The 13213-nt window shown below is 39.7% G+C and overlaps 1 protein-coding gene across 1 annotated transcript in view; it reads right to left on the reverse strand.

Annotated features, from left to right (window-relative positions):
- Positions 1–13213, reverse strand: part of tspan33a (tetraspanin 33a) — a 44990-nt gene that overhangs the window by 14772 nt on the left and 17005 nt on the right. The gene's annotated exons all lie outside the window — the stretch shown is intronic.

Here is a 13213-nt window from a genome sequence, read left to right on the forward strand (position 1 = left end):
TACAAAAAAAGGATCATGTTTTAGCTTGAACTCACCCCTGTCCAATCAGATCCTTAGCGCTGGAACAAATACACCTAAACAATGGAACCTTGCAACCATTTTTGGATTTCAAGGGCTTGCCAGCCAGGTCAGAGGTCAAACAGACCCCAACGCCTATTATTTGGACACCTCCAAACTTAAGTAACTTTGAAACAGATCACTCAGCCCCCCCAGGTTATAACCAGGATTCTAAGCAGGATTTTTAAACAGACAAAAAAAAAAGACACAAACATTGCACAAAGTCAGTCTATTAATTATACCAATCCAACTGCTCTCATATATATGAGTCCAGCTGTTTCCTTTTAGTTATTAAGTGATGCCCAAGTATTCTATCACCCATTCCTTTCTGACTAACTGCTTGCTATATTAACTGATGCTCTTCTCTTTAATTGATAATTTCCTCATATTTTGAAAAATAAGAGTACAAAGATAATGATTTTTATTCATATTCTAAAATGTATTGCAATACAATTGACCTTCTATAATCCCCCTTTAAAGAACTATTTTAAGATGTTCAATTATAAAGTGTTCCAAACCATTTGTTTCTATGTTCTTATAACATAAAATGACTCTTTCTGAAGACATTTAATCATTTCTTAGGACAAGTATTTATTTTGGTAAAACAATCTGAAAATTGGTGTCTTGCATCAACCCATTTTATTTTAGAAATTTATTATTTTCAAGGTTTCTCTTAGACTATCAAGGTCAATTTTCAACCTTTCACAACTGAATATTGCCCAGAAAGGAGAATAAATTATCCATAAAACTTTCTACGGGCATTTTTTGTTGTATAGGATTTCTTTCAGAACATTAGGTATCAACTGCTTCCACCAGAAGCAGTATTTCAGCAACTAAGATGCTTTTAATTATCCTTCTTAGTTTCTTAGCTTCCTGTCTAATAAACAGCATTTATTACTATTCCCAACAAAAATATGATAAACCCTGCCAGACTAGAAAATCAAGCTGGGAGCTAGGTGAAGCAATGTAAAGGATGACTTCATACCTGCTGGATCACTCAAGGCTGGAAACTGGAGGGTGAATTCCTCAGAATTTAGTTTCTTCAGTGTTTTATTAGCTCTCAGAACCTCCTAAAATGTTTTAACATGGTCCTCAGTTCCAACAGGTCATAACTGACATTGGGTCTAGCCGGAGTACTCAACCAATTCAACGTACCAATTTTAACGTCTACCTCGATGCACGATCCTCTTTTAGTGAGGTTCTGATTCTATTTACAGAAATGTCATTAACATGTCCGACATAAAATTATTTATTTAAGATCACTCCTGACTAACTCTGCTTGTGACAAAATTTTCTTAAAGCCCCATGCAAACTGACTTCCAGTTTTAAACTTATCACACATGAAAATCATAAACATGGATCATAAAGACGATTAGGTTAAAAACAACGACTGCAGATGCTGGAAACCAGTTTCTGGATTAGTGGTGCTGGAAGAGCACAGCAGTTCAGGCAGCATCCGAGGAGCAGTAAAATCGATGTTTCGGGCAAAAGCCCTTCATCAGGAATAAAGGCAGAGAGCCTGAAGGGTGGAGAGATAAGTACCCTTATCACTCCACCCTTCAGGCTCTCTGCCTTTATTCTTGATGAAGGGCTTTTGCCCAAAACGTCGATTTTACTGCTCATAAAGATGACTGGCAGTTTAGTTTTGTGATACCAGTAAAACCAGTGAAAGGTCCACTTAGGAGCATTTGGTTTAATGGATTAAATAACATTACACATATACAACTATGGTGTCGGCAAAACAATCTTTAATGTCATAGAAAATCTTTCAAGAAATTGTAATTAGATATGAAATAACTGAATTCCCATAGTATTCATGCAAACAATTACAGGAGTAAAGGTACATGCTCACATTTAACAATGGGAGTATTTCTTCCATTCTTTGGATGTTGAAATGTATACTCCCACAGTTCCACAAACTATACTGGTGTGGTCTAATTTTTGTTCCTTTACATTCGGGCATTTTGATACAGAGATCCAAGTGCTGTTTTCAGACCAAATGGTTTCTGTTGGTATCAAGAGGCTAATTACAATAACCATTACTTGTTGTAGAAATATTATTTGTTTGCTTCCTGGAGGAGTAAGCTTGCACATGTCATCTTCCATCTTAACTAATTCCTCATTTTTAGTAAGGTTGTGACTTTGTGCATTCGAATGTCCTTATTGGCCTCACAATGCTGCAAGGCTTGACAAACTTCTGAAATCTCAGCCTTAAATAAATACGCTTCTCCCTCAATGCAGGCTTTCAAGTGCTCAGAAAGTGAGCTAATTGCTGTTCTTTCCCCATCCATGGGTGATCACCAATTTCTTTTCAGTTTCTCCCAAACCCAACTGATAGAGAGAAACCAGCGCCATCCCCCCCACCCCACCCTACCCCATTTGTCCACTAAAACTTTGCAAAGCATCTAATCTATTCCTACACAATTTCTTTCTCAAACGCCAGTGCCAAATGGATATTTCTTTGCTATATTCATCACATAAATGTTCATATTTTACACATATCTTTGTCCTCACTCTTGGTCAAATGCAAGCACTGAACGATGAATTTAGCCAGTCCACCCAGTCCAGTCCTGAACTATTTCTTCATTATTCTGCCTACATGCACCTTTTTCCTCTTTTTTATTATATAATATTGTAAACTGAATAAATATAGTTGCCAAGTCTATGAAGCACAAGATAACTTATGTCCCCTTACCTCATATCATCAAGAACACTGCACAACTTCATTAAAACCTCTCATTAATGTAAGACTCAATATAGGCCACAACGATACTTTTATTTTTAAAAAACACTGATCACATCTACATGTTAAGTCTACTCCTGGTCCCCAACTCTAGTCTTTAGTAGGCTTTTTAAATTTCTGGAGACCCCTATCACCTAATGCTATTAACACTTTGATTAGAGGAATTCCCAGGAATACAATTAGGTCCAGATTATGTAAACTATAAACCACACAGACTTCCCAAAAACAATCACCTTATGTCTGCTATTCCATTTCATTTCAGCTTCTTTTTTCATTGATAGCTTAAGACTATTTATTAAAACACTAAGATTATTTCAGTTGATACAACATTTGTGCTGATTAAGTAGTTTACCCCAGCTTCGTTCTACTTCTGGAAGCAAGACTTTTTTTTGTGACTTCAGTGCATAGTCAATCCCAAATCTGAAACACATATGTTCCACATGAGTTCAGAATAGGAGCAGAAATAAACTATATGGCCCCTTGGATTTGCTCCACTATTCAATAAGATCATGGCTGATTCTACTCATCTCCAATCCCACATTCCTATCAACCCCCAATCACCTTGGATTCACATACCTAACAACAATCTATTTACCTCTGCCTTTAAAATAACTAATGGCGTTGCTTCCTGAGGCAGAATTCCAAAGTGACAACACTCAAAATAAATTCTGATCGGTCTTAAAGGGTGACCTCTAATTTTAAAACAATGCACCCTAGTTCTGGAGTCACTCACATTATTTACAGTGTTTACCTTGTAAAGATAATTCAAGAGGTTATATATTTTAATACAGTCACCCCTCACTAACCCCAGCGAAAACAAGCTCAGTGTGTACAGCCTGCTCATAAGAACATAAGAAATGAGAGCAGGGGTTGGCCATTCCGCCCCTCAGATATGCTTCCATCATTCAACAAGATCATAGCAGATCTTCCCCAGGCCTGAACTTCTCTTTTGTGCCAGTTCAACATACCCATCAACTCCATCATATTTCAAAAATCTATCCAGCTCCTCTTTAAATACTGTAAATTAGCTAGCCTTCACAATTCTCTGGGAGTGGAGAATTCCAAATATTCATTATCAACCAGGAGAAGAAATTCATTTGCGCCTCAGTTCTAAATGAGTGTCTCTTATTAGTTAACTATATACCCAAGTTCAAGATTCACCTACTAGTGGAAACATAATCGCAATATCTACTGTGTTGAGTCACCTCCCAGAATCTTAATATATAAGATCACCCCTCATTCTTCTCAACTCTAACAAATAAAGGCCTGAACAGTTCAGCTGATCATGATTAGTCATCCCAGGAATCAGCCTAGTGAATCTCTTTTGAACTGTCATGAGTGCTAATATACCATTTTTAAATAAGGGAACCAAAACTGTACATAGTACAACAGGTCTGGTCTCACCAACACCATATACAGTTGTAACATGACTTCCCTGTTCAAAAAACTCCAACCTCATAGCAATAAAATGTCAAAATTCAATTTCCCTTCTGAATTACTTGCTGTTCATTGCAGGCATTAATCTAGTAAACCTCTCCTAAACTGCCTTCAATAAACTTACATCCTTCCTGAAACAAGGAGATCTAAACTGTAGTCCTGTATAACGGAAGTGTAACATTCATACTTTTATACTAAAAAAAAACTGCAGATGCTGGAAATCAGAAACAAAAACAGGAATTGCTGGAAAGATTCAGCAGGTCTGGCAGCATCTATGGGGAAAAAAGCATAGTTAACATTTTGGGTCCAGAGACCCTTCTTCAGAACTGAACCCAAAAAACATTAACCCTGCTTTTTCTCCACAGATGCTGCCAGACCAGCTGAGTTTTTCCAGCAATTTGTTTTTGATTCTTAATTTAAGTTCAATTCCTCGCTCAATAATGCATCCCATTAACCTTTTTGATTACATACTGTCCTTGCATATTAACATTTTGCAACTTATGCACTAGAACATTCACATCTTTCTGCATCTCTGAAATTCCACAGTTAATCTCCGGTTTAGTAATCGTATGCCTATCATTCTTGCTGTCTAAGTAATGAGCATCACATTTTCCCCACATTATGCATCGTCTACTAAATATTTGGCCACTCTACCTAGCCAGTACATCCACCTTATGTCTTCTTCACAATATTCTTTCTTCCATAACTTGGTAATTTAACAACAATGCCTCCTTGGCCCCCCTCACATTCCTTAGTTTTAGAAGAGCTAGGTAACATTTTAACCACCCTACACATACTTTGGACACGCTTCTTCTGTCTAACACAATGCAATGGGTTGTTTCTGCAACCAGAATGTTCATTACCAGGCTGAAGCTTCTTGTGACCAGTACAAGTCCCTCTGTCTGACCAGTCTCGCCAATCTTCTCCTACTGAACCTTCCATGCTATGCATTACCTTGAAAACTTGGCTATGCTGTTCAGGACAACACATTGCAATTATGGATATCTTCTCATCAATTTGTTCAGAGATTTTATTACTCGTCTCTGGTCTCCTGGCCCAGATGCATGGACACTAACTGCACCACAAGACCCTAATTACGTTCGCAAATATTTGGATCTTGTTTGGACATTTTGTGCAATGTTTCCAGTACAGTTGGGACTCGAACCTGGGCATTCTGGCCTCAAGATAGGGACCCTACCATTGTTAGTTGAGATCTTTCAAAAATGTCACTGGAGTCAGGGAAAGTCCCGGATGTTTGAAAGATCGCTGTTGTAACCCCCTTGTTCAAGAAAGGATCAAGACAAAAGATGGAAAATTATAGGCCAATTAGCCTAGCCTCGGTTGCTGGTAAAATTCTAGAATCCATCATTAAGGATGAGGTTTCTAAATTCTTGGAAAAGCAGGGTCGGATTAGAACAAGTCAACATGGATTTAGTAAGGGGAGGTCGTGCCTGACAAACCTGTTGGAATTCTTTGAAGAGGTGACAATTAAGTTAGACCAGGGAAACCCAGTGGATGTGGTCGATCTAGACTTCCAAAAGGCCTTTGATAAAGTGCCACACAGGAGGCTGCTGAGCAAGGTGAGGGCCCATGGTGTTCGAGGTGAGCTACTGGCACAGATTGCGGATTGGCTGTCTGACAGAAGGCAGAGAGTTGGGATAAAAGGTTCTTTTTCAGAATGGCAGCCGGTGACAAGCGGTGTCCCGCAGGGTTCAGTGTTGGATCCGCAGCAGTTCACTTTATATATTAATGATCTGGATGAAGGGACTGGGGGCTTTCTAGCGAAGTTTGCCGATGATACAAAGTTAGGTGGACAGGCAGGTAGTACTGAGGAAGTGGGGAGGCTGCAGAAGGATCTAGACAGTTTGGGAGAATGATCCAGGAAATGGCTGATGAAGTTCAATGTGAGCAAATGTGAGGTCTTGCACTTTGGAAAAAAGAATACAAGCCTGGACTACTTTCTAAACGGTGAGAAAATTCATAAAGCCAAAGTACAAAGGCATCTGGGAGTGCTGGTTGAGGATTCTCTAAAGGTAAACATGCAGGTTGAGTCCGTGATTAAGAAAGCGAATGCAATGTTGTAATTTATCTCAAGAGGGTTGGAATATAAAAGTACTGTTGTGCTACTGAGACTTTATAAAGCTCTGGTTAGGCCCCATTTGGAGTACTGTGTCCAGTTTTGGTCCCCGCACGTCAGGAGGGACATATTGCACTGGAGCGTATCCAGCAGAGATTCACATGGATGATCCCTGGAATGGTAGGTCTAACATACGAGGAACGGCTGAGGATCCTGGGATTGTATTCATTGGAGTTTAGAAGAGATCTAATAGGAACTTACAAGATAATCGATGGCTTGGAAAGGGTGGACGCTCGGAAATTGTTTGTGTTAGGCGAGGAGACTAGGACCCGTGGACACAGCCTTAGAATTAGAGGGAGTAAATTCAGAACAGAAATGCAGAGACATTTCTTCAGCCAGAGAGTGGTGGGCCTGTGGAATTCATTGCCGCAGAGTGCAGTGGAGGCCGAGATGCTAAATGTCTTCAAGGCAGAGATTGATAAATTCTTAAGTCACAAGGAATTAAGGGCTACGGGGAGAATGTGGGTAAGAGGAGTTCAAATGCTCATCAGCCATGATTGAATGGCGGAGTGGACTCGATGGGCCGAATGGCCTTACTTCCATTCCTATGGCTTATGGTGCCACAGCATCCAAGAACTGTTTGCAATTGTACTGAGTCACATCTGGGTGTTCGAAATTAATTCTTCACTTATATAGTCTGTCATTGTTGTTTCTGTCATTTTTGACTTCTGCCAAAAAATGTCATTATCCTTACTCTTCTTTGTAATTTTTCTTTCTTAGTGATGCTTTGCCCCAAGTCTGGACATCTTTCCAAGTCTAACCATATTTCCTCTGACTTAAATTTTGTCAATAAATGTTAATAGGTTATCCTTTAAAGGTCAACAGAAAGCCACAAGAAAAAGCTATAAAAGAAAATTAAGATAGATTATGAGTGTACACCAGCTCAGAATATAAAGACAGATCGCAAAAGTTTCCACAAATAGATAAAATGAAAAAAAGTGTGGCTAAGGTAAACATTGGTCATTTAGAGGATGAGAAAGGGGATTTAATAATGGGAAATAAGGAAACAGCCGAGGCATTGAACAGGCATCTTGTGTCACTGTTCACAGTGGGGGACATGAATAACCAGTAATTAACAACAAGGGGACTATGGTAGGTCTAGAATGATCTAGAAATGATCACTATCATGAAAGAGATAGTGTTGGACAAGCTAATGGAGTTAAGGTGGACAAGTCTCCTGGCTCTGATGGAATGCATCCCAGGGTACTAAAAGAGATGGCTGGAGAAATAGCAAATGTACAAATGGTAATTTTCCAAAATTCACTGTGCTCTGGGGCAGTTCCAGCAGATTGGAAAACAGCAAATATGATGCCATGATTTAAAAAAAAAAGGAGGTAGACAAAAAAAGGGGAATTACAACTTCTATAGTGGAGAAAAGATTTGAATCTATCAAGGAAGAAATAACAAGACATTGGGCAGATGCAGCATGGGTTCATGAAAGGCAGGTCATGTTTAACGAATTTACTGGAATTCTATGAAAATATTACAAGTGCAGTGGACAATGAGGACCAGTAAAGTGGTGTATCTAGATTTTCAAAAGGCATTCGACAAAGTGCTGCACAGAAAGCTGCTACAAAAGATAAAAATGCATGATGTTGCAGGGAATGTATTAGCATGGATAGAGGATAGAGGATTAGTTAAATACCAGGAAGCAAAGAGTGGAGATAAATGAGTGCTTTTCTAATTCCTGATCAGTGACTAGTGGTGTGCCTCAGGGATCAGTATTGGGGCTGCAATTGTTTACAATTTACATGGATGATTTGGAGTCAGGGACCATATGTAGTGTGTCAAAGTTTGCAGAAGACACTAAGATGAGTGATAGAGTAGCAATGTTTGCAGAGGGATACATTCAGTGCAAGCGGGTGGGCAAAGTTCTGGCAGATGGAGTGCAATGTTGATAATTGCAAAGTCATCCATTCTCAAAAATAAAAGTACAAGGACTATTATTTGAACAGTGAAAAAGTTGCAGTATGCTGTTATGCAGAGGAACTGGCTGTCCCTGAGTGTGAATTACAGAAGGGTGGTTTGCAGGTGCAGCAGCTGATTGTAAGGGCAAATGGAATTTTGTCTTTCATTACATGAGGGATTGAGTTTAAAAGCAGGGAGGTTATGTTACAGCTGTATAGGATGCTGGTGAGGCCACACCTGGAGTTGTGTGCAGTTTTGGTCTCCTTACTTAAGAAAGATGTATTTGCAGTAGAGGGGTTGCAGAGGAGATTCACTAGGTTGATTCTGGAGTTGAAAGGATTGGCTTATGAGGAGAAACTGAGTAGACTGGGATTATATTCATTGGAATTTAGAAGAATGATGGGAATCTCATAGAAACTTGCAAAATTAGGAAGGGAATAGATAAATAGAAGCAGGGAGGATGTTTCCACTGGCAGGTGAAACTCAAACAAGAGAGCATAGCCTCAAAATTAGGGGGGAGCAGATTTAGGACTGAATTGAAGAGGAACTTCCTCACCCAAAAGGGTTATGAATCTTTGCTCAGTGAAGTACTTGAGGCTTCCTGATTGAATTTTTTTAAAGCTGGATTGGTATATGAATAGCAAGGGTTTGGAGGTAAATGGGCTGGGTGCTGGCAGGTAGGACTAGATTGGGTTGGGATATCTGGTCGGCATGGACGGGTTGGACTGTAGGGTCTGTTTCCATCTCTATGACTCTAAGATAGATAATTTTTTTTTTAAAACAGTAAACAAATTCAGGATTATGGTGAGAGAATGCGTAAGAGGAGCGGAGGCCACAAAAAGACCAGCCATGATCCTATTGAATGGTGGAGTGGGCTTGAAGGACCAGATGGCCTACTCCTGATCGTGGTTCTTACGTTCTAAACCTCTCAGTGTCTAACTGATTTGTATCTCTCTGAAGACACTTTGCACCTCATCCTGCTTGTGCAGGAAGTGACAGTACCAATGCCATATCTTGATGTTTTTTCCCCTTTGATAAGGATGTAATTCATGTCTATATGATCAATAGTAAACAAAAGTAGATAGAAGGATCAGCTTCACAGAACATTTATGGGAAAATGAAATATTAACACTTTACACCTTGCCTCAGTTACTCTTCCCTAAAGGAATTCCAAATACAATCCTCTGTATGAATGGTGTGGTGTTCACTTATTGGTTACAAAAGATCGTGTAACTTGTGCAGAAACTGCATTAAAAAGTTGTCATGCAATATGTTTTACAATTTTTAAGTTATAGTTTGTCACAGAACCGAGAAGGGAGGCAGTTGAGCTCAGACCTCCTGAAATCCTGCATGCAAAATGGGGAAGAAACTCAAGGAGACTGAACAGAAGTGGTCCTAACTCAAGCAAAGTGCTGGCGGCACGGTGGCACAGTGGTTAGCACTGCTGCCTCACAGCGCCTGTAGACCCGGGTTCAATTCCCGACTCAGGCGACTGACTGTGTGGAGTTTGCACATTCTCCCCGTGTCTGCGTGGGTTTCCTCCGGGTGCTCCGGTTCCTCCCACAGTCCAAAGATGTGCGGGTCAGGTGAATTGGACAAGCTAAATTGCCCGTAGTGTTAGGTAAGGGGTAAATGTATGGGTGGGTTGCGCTTCGGCGGGTCGGTGTGGACTTGTTGGGCCGAAGGGCCTGTTTCCACACTGTAAGTCTAATCTAAACAAAGACCCATTACCAATTGAGCAGTGACAGATTTGAGGATTTTCCATTGCTCTGCAACAGACATTATATCATCTTCAGAAACTAAAATCAAAATAAGCAGCACAGTGGCTCAGTGGCTAGCACTGTTGCCTCACATCAGCAGAGTCCTGGATTCAATTCCAACCTCAAGAGACTGTGTGGAGTTTGCACATTCTCCCGGTGTCTGCGTGAGTTTCCTTTGGGTGCTCTAGTTTCCTCCTACAATCCAAAGATCTTAAGGTAAGGTGAATTGGCCATGCTAAATTGCCCGTAGTGCCCAGGGATGTGCGAGCAGATGGATTAGCCATAGGAAATGCAGGCTTATAGAGTTAAGAGTAAGGGGTCAGGTCTGGATGAGGGTCAAAGTGGACTCAATGAGCCAACTGGCCTGCTTCCACTCTGTAGGGATTCTATGATTCTAACTGAATGATCTCATCCCAGTGCTATGGTTTTGTTCTTTTTAATTACATTTTTCACTCAAGACATTCCTGCAAAGTTATCTACCTCATCGGTCCTATTTGTAAAAGAAGAAGCATGTGTTTGGCTTTAGAGGGCTACAGTTTAAACTTGCACAATAGTGGCTAGTAATCCATTTCACCAATTGTTTATTTTGAATAAACCTATCATTTAACAAGTGTTTTTGATTCTTGATGGAATTTGGAAAGTTCCTTTTGTTTTGGATAGCAGTCCAGTTGAGGTAGCGTTACCATCTTGGTGATTCAATTGGTCATTTATACATTTGTGATGGCTCAAAGTAGTGAAATTTGATTCCAGTGCAGTACACTCTACGCACTTGGGAGAAAGGGAGGCCTGCAGATGCTGGAGAATCAGAATCGAAAAGTGTAGCACTGGAAAAGCACAGCAGGTCAGGCAGCATCTGAGGAGGTGAGTCGACATTTTGGGTATAAGCCCTTCATCAGGAAGGTCTTAGGTCTGACACGTCAACTCTACTGCTGCTTGGATGCTGCCTGACCTGCTATGCTTTTCCAGTACTACACTTTTTGACTCTCAATCTTCCCAGTTGGGTCATGGTAATCAATCAATCAATCAATTAACAACCACTACTTGTTTCTCTTCTAATCTTAATTACTTATGATATTAACATCCATCAGTCATTTAGGTCACAACTGAATTGTACCCACCCCATTTATCTGTTTTCAATCTATCCTCAATCCCCAAATATCTGCTAATCTTAGCTTTGAAAACATCATGTTCTTGTCGACAACCACACACAGACATTGGGTAATGCAATGACAATATTCCATATGATCAACTTATGACTCCTTAGCTAACATTGACCATTTCCTTTGTAAATCACTAATAGAATTGCAAAAACTTAATTTTAAACCCAAAGTTCTTTTAGAAATAAGGAAATGAAACCAGTAGAAAAGTTATGATTCTGGCATAGGTACATGCCCAAAAAACATCATAGGAACAGCAAGATGAATCTACAAAAAACCTGGAGCTGAGTGTTTGCATACAATGTCCCAATCTGGTTAGTCAACACAGCAGTCTGGGTCTCTGTAGTAAGGCACATACAATGACCACTTCCACTGCAAAAGAACAGTTTACCCATAAAAGGTAGCTGTAGCGTCTAAGAAGCTGTCCAAGGTCACTACAAAGAGGAAATGAAAGTGGGGACCGCAAAACCTTTCCTGAGAATCTAATCTGTGTGAAACATCTTGATGAAAGTGGAGAGGGTGCTTTATTCTCTACTTCATGTTTTACCTGCTTTGAGTGTCAAATGGGGCAGTGTGCAGTAGAGCCAGTGCAACCTCTAAATGGTTGCTTAGAATGAAAACATTTGGGACAGCAAATAAAAAAAACTGAACTATTCATGTAACTAGAGAAATAAACAACATGTTTCAACAGTAGGAATGGAAGTGTTAATCTGCTGATAAATATCCCGATTAACATACATATAGATAGCCATATATTTCAATCTTTCCCAAAATTTCATATTATGTACCACTTGTCAGTTTTACTGACTTATACGTTTAAAATGATTCTATACATTATTCTGTATCTAATCAGTATTGTACCTACCCTCCCTACCTATGTAAGTTACCTCCAGCTCCAAAAACCCTGGAAAACCCCTATGCACTTCCTGAAGCATAGTTACCCTCGGATTAAACCACCACCAATCATGTCTCTCTCTAATGAGAGGGTAGCTTTTGGTCTGTTGGCACAATGGTAACTTTACTCTTTCTAGTCTCCAGTAGATCCCTCATTTTTTTTTGGATCCCTCCATATGCACTTGTAACAAGTGGTCAAGCATCAAAGGTTTGAAACCTCTTCCCCCTACCTCTCTTGACTTCTTCCATTTATGATGCAGCTTAAAACTGACCTCTTTGACCAAATTTTCATCAGTTAACTTATATTTCTCATGCAGCTAGATATCAAATTTTGTTTGTGAAAACCATCTAGCCAGTAATGATGTATCAGGATGAATAAAAGAGAAAACACAACTAGTGAAATAAAGGAAAAAAAAGGCACACACTATAAACACATTGTTAAAGACTAGAAGGAGAAAGCGGAATATAACGCATTTTGGAAAGAACTGAAACTTCTTTACCCTAAAGAGTGGCAAGAATTTGTAACTTGCTGCTGTGGGAAGTGGTTGAGCCAACAATAGATATATTTCAAGGGAAGCAAAACAAGCTGATGAAGAAGAATGAAATAAATGGTTATGATGTTAGATTGGGAGAAGAAAGGTAGAAGGCATTCGAGTGAACCATGATGTCAACAATGATTGGTTTGTCCAAAATCTCTTTCCCTGTCAAATGTTCTCTGCAGTAATTAGGAAGGTTCACTTGACAAAAACAGGCTCATTCAGACTTTGGAAAGAACGTAGAGTTTGTTTCAGAACAGAGATCAGGCAGTGGTACTTGCATCACTTCTTAGGTGTTTGACACTTAGACGCAATACCAACATCACAGAGTAATTGTAAGCACTTCATTTTCACTGTTGGTTTGTAACAAGGACAAAATTCTTAACTCAGGGGTTTTTGCAAAGTGTTACATACACCAAGAGCATATTCATCAGATCTCAGCATTGCTATGTGAGCCACATGGTTCATGGAAAATTCTCAGACCCCAAAGCCAATACTGCACAGCCAATACAGCAAACCGGACCACAGGATATAATCAAGATCTGAAAGCCAACCTTGCTGCTTCCAAGTTGAATCACAGATGG

Source organism: Hemiscyllium ocellatum, chromosome 23 (genome assembly GCF_020745735.1).
Source record: "Hemiscyllium ocellatum isolate sHemOce1 chromosome 23, sHemOce1.pat.X.cur, whole genome shotgun sequence".
Lineage (NCBI taxonomy): Eukaryota > Metazoa > Chordata > Chondrichthyes > Orectolobiformes > Hemiscylliidae > Hemiscyllium > Hemiscyllium ocellatum.